Here is a 17160-nt window from a genome sequence, read left to right on the forward strand (position 1 = left end):
TGGAAGTTCTGGGAAGGTATCCTCTTTCTGGTAGCCATTGGTGACCATGATGTAACAAGAATAAGGGTAAGGCCGGGTGTGGTGGCTCACGCCCGTAATCCCAGCACTTTGGGAGGCCAAGGGCAGGAAGACCGCTTGAGCCCAGGAGTTCAAGACCAGCCCGGACAATATAGCGAGACCTCATCTCTACTAAAAATAACTTTTAAAAATTAGCCAGGTGTGGTGGTGTGCACCTGCAGTCCCAGCTACTCGGGAGGTTGAGGTGGCAAGGTTGAGGAGGTACCAGGAGGTTGAGGCTGCAGTGAGCTATCATCATGCCACTGCCCTCCAACCTGGGTGACAGAGTGAGGCCTTGTCTCAAAAAAAAAAAAACAAAAAAAACAAACAAACAAAAAAAGGGGATAGGGTAGGTGACAGAGTGAAAACTTGTCTCAAAAAAAAAGGGGATAGGGTAAAAGACCAACACATTGAGGGGAGTAGAGCAGAGGTCCAGGTGGGGCCTGGGTCCTTGACGACACCCCCACCCCCAACTGTGCCATGCTGGGACCACCCACCTCTAGACATCTGAGGGAAACAGTAAATGGCCTTGTGATTATTTTGTAACTCTGTAGATACAGGCTAACAGGCCAAAAACCACAGGCCACTAAATCACCTAAGGACTAGTTTAAACACAGCTCCCTAAACCTCACCCACTCTACTCAAACTTTATCTCTGTGGGAGGGGCTTAAGGATCTGCATTTTATACTTCCCAGTTGTACTGGTTTCCTATTGTTGCTGTAACAAATTATAACTTAGTGGGTTAAAATGACACAAATTTATTCTCATATAGTCCTGGAGGTCAGAAGTCTAAAAATCAAGGTTTTTTGAGGGCTGCATTCTTCCAGAGGCTTCAGGGGAGGCCCTCTTTTCCAGCTTATCGAGGCTGCCTTGCATTCATTCCTTGGCTTGTAACCCCTTCCTGCATCTTCAGAGCACATCATTCCAACCCTTGCTTCCGTCATCCCACCTTCTTCTGCATTTGATGCTCCTGCCCCACTCTTACAAGGACCCCTGTAATTACACGGAGCCCAGCCAGATAATGATGATCTCCCAATCTCAAGTACCTTAATTAGATTTGCAAAGTCTCTTTTACCACGTAAAGTAACATACAGGGAGCATTACTCTGACACCAGCTGATAGTGGAACCACTGAAAATCAGATTTAAGCCACTGTTTGTTGGATTTTCTATAATCTGCAGGTGAAAACATCTTAATAAACCACTTACTGGTGATAAAAACTTTAACCTAGCAGTTCTCAGTGGGAGTAGAGGTAGGGGATGAGGGGACAGAGAAAAACGTCTGGGAAAGCTATGCACATCAGAATCATTTGGGACCTTTTTCCAAAATATATGTACCTGGGTCCTGCCCCAGACCCATGGAATTGGGATACCTTGGTATGTGTAGGTGAACAAACTTCCCTGGGAGATTCAGCTGCAATCCCTAGTTAAAATCTACTCAATAACCTCAAACTATGCCTTAGCTTTCTTATCTGTAAAATATTAAGATATGTCCTGCCCATCTCTCATGATTTTGTGGAGATCAAGGTAGGCAAAGTATACATAAGCACTTTGTAATTAAGCTATATAAGAATAACTGGTGATTGGCCAGGCATGGTGGCTCACGCTTGTAATCCAGCACTTTAGGAGGCCAAAGTAGGAAGTCAGGAGTTCGAGGCCAGCCTGGCCAACACGGTGAAACTGCATCTCTACTAAAAATACAAATAATTAGTTGGGCATGGTGGAATGTACCTGTAGTCCCAGCTACTCGGGAGGCTGAGGCAGGAGAATCACTTGAACTTGGGAGGTGGAGGTTGCAGTGAGTTGAGATCGGGCCACTGCACTCCAGTCTGGGTGACAGAGCGAGACTCCATCTCAAAAAAAAAAACCAAAAACAAACAAAAAAACCCCGTATAACTGGTGATTATTAGAGGAAACTGATGCAGGCTGTTTTTAAATGTTGGTGTGTAAAACAATTCATCCAGAGAGAACTGGTTACTTGGAACTTATTAAATTGGCAAAAATAAATCCTTCAACAAAAATAAGATATAACAAAGCACATATACCAAACCTCATACATTAACATGTATTACCTAAGTGCCTATTTAATCTTAAAGATTAAAATATATCTGGCCTTTTTCCCAAACCACAGATTGTAAATGAAAATTTAGAAATTTAGAAGGGAGAAAGAATTAAAAGAGGCAAGTACATGATAGTAGAAAAAAGAAAAAGACAGCTAACAAAGAGAATAGAAGGGAGGGATTATAAAAACATTGATTTGTCTTTTCCGGTTAGCGCGGCGTGAGAAGCCATGAGCAGCAAAGTCTCTCCCGACACCCTGTAGGAGGCGGTGCGGGAAGTCCTGCACTGGAACCAGCGCAAGCGCTGCAAGTTCCTGGAGACGGGGGAGTTGCAGATCAGCTTGAAGAACTATGACCCCCAGAAGGACAAGCGCTTCTCGGGCACCGTCAGGCTTAAGTCCACTCCCCGCCCCAAGTTCTCTGTGTGTGTCCTGGGGGACCAGCAGCACTGTGACGAGGCCAAGACCGTGGATATCCCCGACATGGACATCGAGGTGCTGAAAACACTCAACAAGAATAAAAAACTGGTCAAGAAACTGGCCAAGAAGTATGATGCGTTTTTGGCCTCAGAGTCTCTGATCAAGCAGATTCCACGAATCCTCCGCCCAGGCCTAAGTAAGGCAGGAAAGTTCCCTTCCCTGCTCACACACAACGAAAACATGGTGGCCAAAGTGGATGAGGTGAAGTCCACAATCAAGTTCCAAATGAAGAAGGTGTTATGTCTGGCTGTAGCTGTTGGTCACGTGAAGATGACAGACGATGAGCTTGTGTATAACATTCATCAGGCTGTCAACTTCTTGGTGTCATTGCTCAAGAAAAACTGGCAGAATGTCCAGGCCTTATATATCAAGAGCACCATGGGCAAGCCCTAGCGCCTATATTAAGGCACATAATAAATTCTATTACCAGTCCAAAAAAAAAAAAAAAAACATTGATTTGGCTGGGCATGGTGGCTCACGCCTGTAATCCCAGCACTTTGGGAGGCAGAGGTGGGTGGACTGGTTGAGCCCAGGGGTTTGAGACCATCCCTGGGCAACACAGCAAGACCCCATCTCTTTTAATTAAAAACAAAAACCAAAATTGATTCAATAATTCAAAAAATTTACTGATCTAGGACCATTTAAAGTAAGGGTAAATAGCACCATGTCCCTTACTAGCTCCACCCTAAAGGAATCTGTTTCAATAGAATATTTGAGCAATCTAAATTATCCTGAATCATGATGAAAACGTAGCATTGCTCAATGCTGTCTGTGGAAAAAATAATAACATCTACAACAAAAATGATATAAAGAAAGACTTTTATTGAACAAGCTTATGTTAAACAAGTTTAAGTACTTAAAGAGATAAACTTCAGGTGTCTATAAAATTCACATGTACAGAAAGTTGATATGCTATATAAATAAGTGTGTGTAAACAAAGACTTTATAAATCTACATATAAATTCTGCTGATGTGAAGGAAGTCCTCACAAATCATAAGAGCTCAATAAATGTATAAAAACAAAAGGAAAAAACCTCTGTTGTTTAGGGGACCAAAATAAACATTATCACCTTCATGGATAAAGAATGATGATAGATCAGTCCATCTGCTGGCTGTGGATAATTTTAAACTTGGATAATTACAGTACTTTAAAAAACTGTATAGCATTTTCAGATTATAAAGCATGTTGACATCATCATCTTACTTGTTCCCCATCCCCAAGACCCCAAGCACCAGCTACGATTCCGTTTTACACTTGAGGAACTGAGCGAGGCTCAGAGAAAACTTTCTCAAGATGCCACAACCACCAAGCAGCAAAGCCCAGGCTGGAATCCATATCTTCTGGTTCAAGATCTGGGTTTCATTTTCGAATTTATATTATTGTAAATATCACTTTACTTAACTGTCTAAAGAAGATTCTTTGCCAAGGCACATTTCTAAAAACAAACTCAGATGGAAACAAACTTATGGTGATCTATCTATCTATCTATCTGTCTGGCAATGAATCATCTATCAATCATCAATCAAGCAGCATGAACCAGAAAAACTTTACTATATGTTTTTAGAAATATATTCTATTTTTCCTTCTTAATACACCCACATGCAGCCTAAGTTACTATAAACAGCTTTAGCTTAGAGTGAAATTTTATGACTGAATTTTAAACACTTAAATAGAAAATGCTAAGATAGTCTTAGCTAGTAAACAAAAGCATTAGCTCTAAAAACAAAAAGCTCAAAATGTACTGATTTCACAAGCTTTTGGTTTCCATGTGAAAAACTGCAGGTATTCCAATGCTGTGTTTTACTTTTATTTGTGTTTCTGGAGTACTACTATGCTTCCATGCTAATTCAACCCACGTATGTTGACGACACATGCGGATCCTAAAATGCCATGATTCATCTGAGGCTGCCACAGTCGTGCAGCTTCAGGATGTACCCATCAGATGTAAGGCTGCATGCATTCACACTTTCTGCCCCTGTCACACACTGCAAATAACTCCAGCAAAGCGTAGTCATCCACCTCTGACTCACCCTCCCACTGAGGGAGAGCCTGTGCTATGAGACTAAAGTAAAGGCACCCTTTATCAGAAATCATCTTTTCTACATTAACGGTGAAAAAAAGAAAAAAGAAAAAAGTCTTCATTATTTTCAGGCCTCTGAGCCCAAGCTAAGCCATCATATCCCCTGTGACCTGCACGTATGCATCCAGATGGTCTGAAGCAACTGAAGATCCACAAAAGAAGTGAAAATAGCCTTAACTGATGACATTCCACCATTGTAATTTGTTTCTGTCCTGCCCTAACTGATCAATGTACTTTGTAATGTCCCTCACCCTTAAGAAGGTTCTTTGTAATTCTCCCCACCCTTGAGAATGTACTTTGTGAGATCCACCCACTGCCCGCAAAACACTGCTTCCTAACTCCACTGCCTATCCCAAAACCTGTAAGAACTAACGATAATACCATCACCCTGTGCTGACTCCTTTTTCGGACTCAGCCCACCTGCACCCAGGTGAAATAAACAGCCTTGTTGCTCACACAAAGCCTGTTTGGGGGTCTCTTCACATGGACGCATGAGACAACTATGAGTTTGGCCACTTTTATACCATTAGAACCTGTCAGTTCTTTTGCAAAGAAACCAGAGAAGCAAAACAAAGAGTATTTTGAGACTGTTTAACATGTAACTTAGCAAACTATGGGCAACATTTTCCGACATGCCTGCAAACACTGACTGTGGAGTCAAACAGTCCTGGGATACACAGGGTTTCAACTTCTAGCTTGACCATGTGTTGGTTGGTTGACTTTCAGCAACTTGCATAAGCCTCAATTTCCTCATCTGTAAAAAGGGGGTAGACCCAGAACCTGCAGTGTGGTGTTACTGTGAGGATTAAATGAGATAATAATGTAGAAAAGTTAGTGCAGCCTCTGAAAATGATAAACAACAGTAGCTATTTTTGTTAATAATTGTTTAATCACATAATGCTCATTAAATTCAATACTGTGCTGGTGGTCACTGGCACTGGATGGAGAGCTCCCTGGTTTGTCCCCAGCAGGCCTTGTCACTGCTGCCAACTGGGACGAATCTTACAGAGGCTTTGTGGTGCGCACTGTACACGAGAGAGCAGATGAAACTCCACTCATTTAAGGCATTAGGTCAGACAGGAGTATAGGGGAAATATATTTTTACTGAATGAATCTCATCATCTGACTAGCATTCAAAATGTACCTCTGTCACTGCAATTTAATATAAAACCAATACCCCTGTTTTTTCTTCATCTAACATTTACCGAATGTCCACTGTGCCAGGCTTTCGGCTAAGCTTAAGAAAAGATTCTCTCACAAATTACTAAGAGCGTCAAACCTCTGGACTGTTAATTTTCTGAGATTCCCTCCTCTTGTCCCTTTGCTTTAGTTATATTCTGATGGGAGAACATAATGAAGACTAGGAAAGACCAGCTACTTTCTTCAATGGCTTTATAACTCAAGTAACAGGAGCAATCAGCATGCTTCTTCCTACTTTCATTGCTATAACTGGGTTACAGCACTTTTTTTTTCTACATTAAAAAATGCCAGCAATGAGCTGGGTGCACTGGTGCACACCTGTAATCCCAGCTATTTGGGAGGCTGAGGAGGGACGATCACCTGAGCCCAAGAGTTTGAGACCAGCCTGGGCAGCATAGCAAGATCTCATCTCAAAACAAACAAACAAAAAACAGGATGGGAGAACTGGGGGAATAGATATAGCACTGAGAGTTAATAGAGTGGTAAGTAGTCCATAAGTGGTAAGAGACTGTAACTTAAATTTATGCTTTTATGGTAGAAAAAAATGAATTAAAATATCAAATGATTAGCAATTGAAATGGCTTTGGGGCCGGGCGCGGTGGCTCAAGCCTGTAATCCCAGCACTTTGGGAGGTCGAGGTGGGCGGATCACGAGGTCAGGAGATCGAGACCATCCTGGCTAACATGGTGAAACCCCGTCTCTACTAAAAAAATACAAAAAACTAGCCGGGCGAGGTGGCGGGCGCCTGTAGTCCCAGCTACTTGGGAGGCTGAGCCAGGAGAATGGCGTAAACCCGGGAGGCGGAGCCTGCAGCGAGCTGAGATCCGGCCACTGCACTCCAGCCTGGGCAACAGAGCGAGACTCCGTCTCAAAAAAAAAAAAAAAAAAAAAAAAAGAAATGGCTTTGGATTTGGTTGGTAATTAATAGTAATAACCACAATGGCATCTTGGACTTCTGCATATAGCGCTTTTCTCCAAGGATCTCTATATGCTCCTTTACCCCTCCCAGCTACCCTGTGAGGAAGACAGGGATCAGGCTCTCACTGGACAGGGAGGCAACTTTCTGGACTTTGGACTTGGACCCGGATGCTCTTTTCACCACCTTTCCCCTTTTCACTGTCTTCTCATAACATCTCTTGAATATAAAGAAGGACCCTATACCTGGTAGAAATGAAGTAAAATGGATCAGAGGAATTATGTAAATTCAGGGCTAAAGAAAGGCTAGAAAGGGGCTGGGCATGGTGGCTCATGTCTGTAATTCCAGCACTTTGGGAGGCCAAGGCAGACGATCACTTGAGGACAGGAGTTCGAGACCAGCCTGGCCAACATGGTGAAACCTCATCTCTACCAAAAATACAAAATTTAGCTGAGTGTGGTGGTGGGCGCCTATAATCCCAGCTACTCAGGAGGCTGAGGCAGGAGAATCACTTGCACCTGGGAGATGGGGGTTGCAGTGAGCCGAAATTATGCCACTGTACTCCAGCCTGGGCAATAGAGTGAGACTGTCTCTCAAAAAAAAAAAAAAGAAAGAAAAAAAGGCTAGAAAGGCTTTTAAAAGCTGTTCAAGAGAAATGCAATCTGAGTCTAATTAGGTTCATCCAAACTGAGTGTGCTGAACCTAACGACTCTTCATTAACGCAATACTCACCTCTCATCAATGAGGGTTGCTAGCATACCCCTTGCGAGTAGTGGGTATGGTGAAACAAAAAAAGGTCTTAATATTTAGGTCCACGTGGTCAAGTTGTCAGTGCTAGACCCATAAAGGAAGGGAGGGAAAAAAGAAGAGAAGGAGAAGCTTTGATTACTGTGGAACATTTCCCAAAGATTTAAACGAAGTCAAACCATGTCACCTAAGATGTTATTCCCTGTAATTCAAATGTAAATTCAGAGATGGGTAGCTCTGCCCCAGGGAAATTCAACTTTCAGAGAACATGTATGCAATATCTTCAAGCCCAAGCCCAGAATATATTCAAACTTGGTAGGGTATCACATGGCCATTAGTTAACATTGTAGTTTGCTTCTGAACATAGAGTGTTTCTAATTCAACCAGAGCTTATTTCCAAATCTTTAATCATTCTGTAGACCAAAAAAAAAAAAAAAAAAAAAAGGTAGCTTACGACATTATTACTAAGCAAAAGACTAAAAATACTAAAATGCAATGGAAACTATTCTTTGAGTACAACTCCCATTGTTATTAAGAGAGCTGAGCACACACACATTTAGAGGGAAAAAAATACTCTGTAATGCTTCAGAGCTACTGTGATGCACTAGCTTCCTAAAAGTAAAGAAGAAAAGCAGAGACTGGTTAGATTTACAGTTTTCCAATAGGTACATGTCCAATCAATTATTTATTTTGGGTTAATTTTAGTGAAAAAAAAATTACCTCACATGAAATGGTTGCATCACTGACGGGTTAGATCATAACACTCTTTTCAGAAAAGCAAAGATAAGTTTAGTAAGTGTAAATAATACACTAAATAAAGGTCCCCTTTCTCAGTTGAGAAAACACGTGAGTTAAAATCAAGCATGGAGAATTCTGGAATCAGTTTCATAATTACTTATGACACCACAAGTAGTGAGAGCAAAAATCCTTTATAGGAACTTTTTTTTTAAGTTCACAATTATGTGGTTGAGTACTTACTTACCCACCAATAGCTATGCAGACCATAAGGTCTCAAAAACAAAGACGTATGCTCTCCCTGTGTTAAGACCTCTGTCTTTCTTTGGAGAAGAATGGGTGTGGTCGGGGGGGAGGGCATTTAAGCTGGAAGAGGCCTGTGAAGCCCATCCAAGACTTTCATTTTAAAAAAGATAGATAACCAAACAAACATTGGTTCCTTCTATTGAGGAATCTGCCTATCTGCCTGGTTGCAATAGTGAATGAACTTCTTTTACTGTGGTATGGGTGTTGGCGGGGTTGACAAGATTTTTAATTGTCAACCAACATGGGTTTAAAACATTTTTTTTTTTTTTTTGGTGTTTTAAAACTAACCACCCTCCCCCTTCAAAAACAGTAAAACTTTTTTCTTCTGGTGAACAAAGCCTTGGGCCCTCTAATGGTTTCATACAAGTTGGTTTTTTAAGACCTGGAAACTGATTGGGTGACATTTAATCTTCGAGATTAAAATCACTTGGTGAATATTGTATTGTTCCACTGTTCTCACTGTCATTTTGGCATTTGGGGCCTCGCTCTGCTGCTTCTGCTGGAGCACTTACCGGCTAATGAAACCTAGCCCAGGAGCAGCTGCCTGAATCTATGTCAAACTGCATCTGGCACCCATCTATCTTCCAGTCATCTAAATTCACCTCGGAAATCATACAAAAGCAGCCACATCAACACACCAGTCTTTGTTTTATCAAGGCTGTAAAGCAATTTTAGACTTTAAAAAAAAAAAAATGCTATGTATTTCAGAGTGGCAGCTTTTGAAAGGGTGGGGGAAAGTATTTTCTAAATCCTGAGAATGTTGAGACTTTAAAATACCAAGTAAAAATTTGGTAGACCATCATTAGCACGGGTTTGGCTGAAACAGTACATTGAGGGGCTTGCCAGTAGAGACACAATGCTGCCGACAGATCCCAGACAAGGAGGCGAGTCTGCTTAAAATTCTTGAGTTGTCACGGTTATTAAATATGCTGCACCACAAAACCTTCCAGTACTCAAGGTTTTCTCCCTATCAGTTCTGTGGAATTATCAGAAACGCTGGTTTTAGCAAAGAAATTATTTACATGTGCATTCAGGGAACATTCTTTTCAAAAACCGTTATATAAGAGAGAGAACAGTTTTCCTGAATGAGAGTATACAGACAAATACAATATGTTATTTAAAAGATACACTCTTTTTTTTTTTTTTTTTTACAGATCTTTTTGAGACGGAGTCTCGCTCTGCCGCCCAGGCTGGAGTGCAGTGGCCAGATCTCAGCTCACTGCAAGCTCCGCCTCCCGGGTTCACGCCATTCTCCTGCCTCAGCCTCCCGAGTAGCTGGGACTACAGGCGCCCGCCACGTCGCCCGGCTAGTTTTTTGTATTTTTAGTAGAGACGGGGTTTCACCGTGTTAGCCAGGATGGTCTCGATCTCCTGACCTCGTGATCCGCCCGTCTCGGCCTCCCAAAGTGCTGGGATTACAGGCTTGAGCCACCGCGCCCGGCCTAAGATACACTCTTATTAAAATTGTAATTAAAATTGTAAGTAGTTGGATCACTCTGCAGTAGCTGACTTTTCTCCTGCCCTTCTGATGATGACCTGTATAAGGGGATACCGTTTTCTTTAACTGTGATGGCTAAGGCTTGAGCCTTTAAGAAATGAGTGTAACAAACATGTACAAAAGGATCTACAAGGAAAGCCAAGTTATAGATGATGCCTAAAGCAAACTTAGTTTTCAGGTCAGCAATATGTAAAAGATAGCTTTACTTTTGCTTATTTGTTGATTTTAATTCTAATATATGTTATAAATTTCCCTTGAGATAGTGTTTTACCTGCATCCTATGGTTTTTTTTAAAAAAACTGTGCACTTTGGGAGGCCAAGGCGGGCAGATTGCCTGAGCTCAGGAGTTCGAAACCAGCCTGGGCAACACTGTGAAACTCTGTCTCTACTAAAATACAAAAAAATTATCAGGGCATGGAGGCGTGCGTCTGTAATCCCGGCTACTCAGGAGGCTGAGGCCGGAGAATCGCTTGAACCCGGGAGGTGGAAGTTGCAGTGAGCCGAGATAACACCACTGCACTCCAGCCTGGGTGACAAAGCGAGACTCTGTCTCAAAAAAACAAACAAAACAAAACAAAAATTAATTGTGGCACTTACATTTACCATTCTAACCTTTTTAAAGTGTACAATTCAGTGGATTAAGTTCCTTCACAATATTGCACAACCATCACCATTACCATTTCCAGAACTTTTTCATCACCCCAAGAAGAAATGGTATACCTATTACATAATGATTCTCCATTCTCTCCTACCCTCAGCCTCTGGTTAGGAGGCTATTCTATTCCTCAGCTATTCCATGTTGTCTTTATGAATTTTACTATTTTAGGTACCTGACGTGAGTAGAATTTTGTTATTTTGTGCATGATTTACTTCACTTAGTACATTTTCCAGGTTCACACATGGTGTACCCAGTATCAGAATTTCATTCTTTTTTAAGGCTAATATTCTATTGTATGTACATACCACATGTTGTTTATCCAGTCTCCAGTGATAGACATTTAGGTTGTTTCCACCTTTTGGCTATTGTGAATAATGCTGCTGTGAATATTGACATATGATTATCTGAGTTTCTGCTTTCAGTTCTTTGGGGTATATACCTAGAAGTTGAATTGCTGGATCATATTGTAATTCTATGCTTACCTTTTTGAGGAAGTGAAAAATAGCTTTTTAAAAAAATCTTTTAAAACATAGTTACCTAGCCGGGCGAGGTGGCGGGCGCCTGTAGTCCCAGCTACTCGGGAGGCTGAGGCAGGAGAATGGCGTGAACCCGGGAGGCGGAGCTTGCAGTGAGCTGAGATCCGGCCACTGCACTCCAGCCTGGGCGACACAGCAAGACTCCGTCTCAAAACAAAAAAACAAAACAAAACAAAACAAAACAAAACAAAAAAAAAACATAGTTACATTCTTGTAAAGAGCCATACATTCCTTTAATGGCTAAAATTCTTTCTCTCTGATGTGTGCAGGTCCCAGTTGTCTCTACATTGCTAAATTCAATGATCAGTTCTCACACCTTACCTGACCTGACCTATACACTTGATCAGGTGACCACTCCCTCCTCCAGGAAACACTCTGTTCACTTGGCTTCCAGGACCCTACACTCCTCATTTTTCTTCCTCTTTCACTGGCCACGCCTCTCAGTCTCTCTTAGTAAGTTCTTCTCCCTCTCCTTGGCCTTTAAAACTCTAAAGGGTACCTGGGGCTCAATCCTTGGGCTTCTTCAATATGCTCCCCCTTGGAGATCTCATCTAGTTTTATGGCTTTACATACCATATAAATAGTGTCAACTTCCAAATTTGTATCTCCTGCCCTGTATTCCTCTCCTCTAAGTCCAGTCTCAAATCTCCAACTGCCTGTGCAGTATCTCCATATAGATGTCTCAACAATATGCACTCCTCAACTTCCCCCCAAAGCCATCCCCCTGCATTTTTTTTCCAACTCAGTTAATGGCAACACTATTTGTCCAAGTCCTCAGCTGCAAAGCCTTGGACCCATCACTGATTTCTTACATCTAATCTGGCAGGAAATCCTGTTGGCTCTGTCTCAAAACCTAAACATGAATGGGTCATTTCTCACAACTCTAGTGCTACTACCCCAGTCCCAATCACCATCACCTCTTGGACCTTGAATACTGAAATAGTTTCTGAAGTACACTTCCTTACTTCCACCTTTGTTCCCCTACTGTCTTTTCTCAACACAGCAGTCAGAGTAATTGTTTAACTGTTTTCTTTTTTCTTTTTCTTTTTTTTTTTTGAGATGGGAGCTTCACTCTTGTTGCCCAGGCTGGAGTGCAATGGCGTGATCTTGGCTCACTGCAACCTCCACCTCCCAGGTTCAAGCGATTCTCCTGCCTTAGCCTCCCAATTGGCTGATATTACAGGTGCCCGCCACCACACCCAGCTATAGAGTGATTCTTTTCCAAACGGAAGTCAGATCACGCCACCTCTCCACTCCTCCAATCCTCCAATGGCCCCCATCATTTCACTTAAAGGAGAAGCCAAAAGGCTCTCAATGTTCTATATTCTCACTGTCCCTCTAACCTCTCACCAAACTATTCTCCCTCATTTATCTTGTTTCACCAACACTGGCTTTACCTGCTCACTAGTCTTTGAACATGCTAGACACATTTCTACCTGAAAGCCTTTACAATGGCTGTTCCTTCTGCCTGGAACTTTCTTCCTCCATATATCCGCATGGTTTTCTCTCTCACTTCCTTCAAGCCTTTGTTCAAATGATATTCTTCAAACTGTTTAAAATTGCAACCACCCACTCTTGCAGGCCTTTCTATATCCTTAACCTGTAAACGCTGCTTTAAAATTTTTTTCCATAGCACTAAAACTTCCTAACATATTGCATAATGTATGTATTATATTCATTGTCTTCTGCTCAAACTGTAAGGTCCGTGAAAGCCAGGGCATTCCCCCCTGATTTTGTTCACTACTGCATTTCTAGCTGCTATGATCTCAAAGTTTATGTCCCCTTCTCAAATTCATCATTGAAGCTTTAATCCCCAGTGTGATGGTATTTGGAGGTGGGGCAGGTAATTAGGTTTAGATGAGTGAGGTCCCCAGGATAGAGGTTAGTGCCCTTGGACAAAAAGAAAGAGACAGGGGATCTCTCCCTCTCAGTGTATGTGCTCAAACCAAGGAAAGGCCATATAAGGACATTACCATGAAGAGGGCCTTCACCAAGAGCCCAACCATGTTGGTACCCTGATCCCAGACTTCCAGCCTCCAGAACCATGAGAAATATTTGCTTTTTAAGCCACCCAGCCTGTGCTAATTTGTTATAGCAGCCTGAATTAAGACACCAGCACTCAGAACAATGCCTACCATAAAGTAGATGCTCAGGAGATAGTTTTTAAAAGAATGGGTCAGCACAGAGTTGCCTTTCATTTGGAGATGTACTGTCAGTTATGGGTGCTTAATATGGCTACATTCAAATGGTTAGCATCTCTCACCTAAGGCAACCCACAGACACTTTTCAAATATCTTCTACAAGTCACCACTGTATCAGCTGTTGAATAAACAAAATACACTTTCCCTCAAGCAGTTCACAGTCCAATGGAGTTTTAAGGAGCTCATAATTTTTTAAGTGAACTTTGTTTTTGAGATAACTGTATTTTCATATGCAGTTGGAAGACACAATCCTGAAAGATACTATGCCCCCTTTATCCAGTTTCCCCCCAGGGTGCTATCTTGCAAAAGTATAGCACAAGATGTTGCCACTGATACAGACAAGATACAGAACGTTGCCATCACACAAATCCCTTGTGTTGCCTTTTCATAGCCATACCTACTTCCCTCCCTCCCACTCCCCACTCCCCACCTTCCTTACCTCCTGGAAACCACTAATCTGTTCACCATTTCTATGATTTTGTTATTTCAAAAATGTTCTATACATGGAATCATACAGTCTGCAACTTTTGGGATTGGCTCTTTTCACTCAGCATAATTCGTCCAGGTTGTAGAATGAATCATTAGCCCGTTCCTTTTCATTGCTGAGTAGTGCTGAAAGTACCATAGTTTGTTTAACCACCCACTCACTGAAGGTCTACTGGGTTGTTTACAGTTTGGGGCTATTATAAATAAAGTTGCTACCAACACTTGTGTATATAGGTTTTTGTAAGAATTTAAGCTTTCATTTCTCTGGAATAAATGACCCAGTGTGCAATTGCTGGGTCGTGTGATAGTGGCATGCTTAGTTTTTAAAGAAACTGCCGAGCTGTTTTCCAGAGTGCCTGCAATATTTCACATTCCCACCAGCAAATGTGCCTGTGAACTAGATTCTCCATATCCTCATCAGTACTTGGTGTTTTCACTATTTTTTATTTTAGCCATTCTGAGGTGTCTAAGGTGTGTTTGTAGCTTGTGGTTTTAATATGCATTTCCCTAATAATGTTGAACATCTTTTTGCACTTGTATATCCTCTTTCGTGAAATGTTTCTTCATGCCTTTTACCTATTTTTAAATTTGATTTTATGATTTTTTTTACTGTTGAGTTTCCAGTGTTCTTTATATACCTTAGTTGTCAGATACATGGTTTGCAAATAATTTTTTCCGAAGTCTGTAGTTTGTCTTTTCATCCTCTTAACATGGTCTTTCCTAGAGCAAACTTTTAAACTTTGACTGTCTAATTTGTCAGTTTTTCCTTTTATTGATAGTGCTTTACATGTATAATACAACTTATTTTATAATGGGACGTGGTCTTAAGCAAATAAAGGTTTCCCAGATAGAGAAATGGGAAAGAACATTCAGGGATAATGTATCAGGATTGCAATACTACCTAGCATGCCAGTTGGCTTAAAAAACATGAGAACATGAGACATTTTTGATAATCCTATACCTACAATAATACTTTCTGTCCAGCCAGAAAGTCCTATACTCTTCATAGGATGGGGAGGTGGGGATGGAGAGTAACTGCTCTGTGTCTACAAGTTGAAATATTTGGGGATTGGTGAATATAATAAGTACTTTCTTCAAAAACAAGGAAAAGTATTAGTGCCAAACCCTCTGAGATAATATATAATCCTAGAGTCCAAAAATTGAATTCAGAAGGCATTTTCCTACACAAACAATGTGGTGTTAATTAGATGAAGGTGAAAAGAATGGTGAGCAGAGGGGCCTCTCCTGTATTTGACAGAATCACTTTCATAGAACATTATACATAAATTAAAATTCCAGAAAACTGATGAAGCTTACCTTCTTTTAGAGTGTCCAAATGTTTTCTCTTTTAACCACAGTAGAAGACTCTGGATCTTGATTACTTAACCTAAGTATTTTACTATGTGGCAATGTTGTTAAATGGGCAATGCCTCGGGGCCACTAAAGTTCATAGGACTGTTTGCCCCCATGTCAGATTCCTCTGATTTGCCAGTTTAGCTTTTGCCTCAGCCTTTTGTACATCCTTATTTGTTATGGGGCATTCTGCTCTCAATTTTTGCAGCTGTCAAGATGCCTGCCTCTTACTACACTTCCTTTTAATCTGTAATGATTTAGGAAGCCCTGTAACCAAGCTAATAAGAATCCTGTCTAAATGAGACTAAGAGGCTCTGAATCAGGGACATGATTTTACTCACCTTTGGGTAAAACTCACCTTTGGGTTTACTCACCTTTGGGCATTAATGCATGGCTGTGTGATATCCATTTTAATATTGTTGACAGCTTTGGGCAGAGACTTCTAGCTTTATATGTAATATATAATATATTATATACAATATGGATAATATATAATATATAATTTTTTTAATATATGTATATTCTCCCCTTTCCTCCACAATAATTAATTTTTAGTTGAGTCCATGACTGCCCAACCAAAGACTAAATTTCCTAGCCTCTTTTGTAGCTGGGTGTGGCCATGTGATTATGTTCTGGCAAACAGGATCTGAGCTGAAGTAAGCTCAAGTGACAGCTGTCACTTTTGGGTTGTACCCATCCCTCCTCCCTTTCCAATGGCTGATTTAATGGGTGTTCAGCCATCTTGGACAAAGGCAATGCTCCAGGGATGGTGAAGCAAATGAAGATAGAAAGTGATATGATCATAGTGCTAAGTGTGTTGTTCCCTAAGCTTTCTTTTTTATATCTTTGAGTATCACTAATATTTTCAGGAGATACCAGAAAATTCTCAGTAAAAAATGTATTCTAAGATAAAATATATATTATGTAGAAAGTTTTCTGAGAGTCACGTTGTCGTAGGCAGCCTCTAAGATGGCCTCCAGTGATTCCTGCCTCCAGGTATTCACACCCTTGGAAAATTCCCTTTCCTTGAGAGTAGGCTGGCCTAGCCACTCACTTCTAACAACCAGAGGCAGTAAAGATCATGGGATGTCACTATCAAGATTAGGTTTACAAAAGGACTGTGGCTTCCATCTTCCTTATCCTTTCTTGCTCTCTTGCTTGCTTGCTCTGGTGAAAGCCAGCTGCCATGCTGTGAGTTACTCTAGACAGAAATTCATATGATAAGGACACCATCCAGCAGCCCATGAGGGACTGAGGTCCTCATTCCAACAGCCTGTAAGGAACTGAATGCTTCCCCCAACCATGTGAGCGAGCCTGGAAGTAAATCTTTCCTTATTTGAGCCTTCATATGCAACTGCGACCCTGCCTGACACTGAGATACTGTGGGGCAGAGGCACCCAACTACGCTGCAGTTGGATTTTTGACTCATGGAAAAACTGAGATAATAAATGCTTGTTGTTGTAAGCTGCTAAATTTGAGGTAATTTGTTATGTAGCAATAAATAGATAACGAATACAGATGTACAAAACAGAAATATCAATGATAAGAGGTAATTTTTGAGGGCTGGGCACAGTGGCTCATACCTGTAATCCCAGAACTTTGGGAGGCTGAGGTGGGCAGATCACCTGAGGTTAGGAGTTCGAGACCAGCCTGACCTACATGGAGAAACCCCATCTCTACTAAAAATACAAAATTAGCCGGACATGATGGCGCATGCCTGTAATCCCAGCAACTTGGGAGGCTGAGGCAGGAGAAAAGCTTGAACCTGGGAGGTGAAGTTTGCAGTGAGCCGAGATCGCACCATTATTGTACTCCAGCCTGGGTAACAAGAGCGAAACTCTGTCTCAAA

At 41.4% G+C, this 17160-nt stretch overlaps 1 protein-coding gene and 1 pseudogene across 2 annotated transcripts in view; one reads left to right on the forward strand and one right to left on the reverse strand.

Annotated features, from left to right (window-relative positions):
• The window catches only part of SERTAD2 (SERTA domain containing 2), a 128814-nt gene that overhangs the window by 40666 nt on the left and 70988 nt on the right, over window positions 1-17160 (reverse strand). The window lies entirely within an intron of this gene.
• On the forward strand, window positions 2346-2999 carry LOC111550501 (annotated as a pseudogene). The gene has a single exon (XR_002734065.1). The product of XR_002734065.1 is annotated as a 60S ribosomal protein L10a pseudogene (transcript).

Source organism: Piliocolobus tephrosceles, chromosome 15 (genome assembly GCF_002776525.5).
Source record: "Piliocolobus tephrosceles isolate RC106 chromosome 15, ASM277652v3, whole genome shotgun sequence".
Taxonomy (NCBI): Eukaryota; Metazoa; Chordata; class Mammalia; order Primates; family Cercopithecidae; genus Piliocolobus; species Piliocolobus tephrosceles.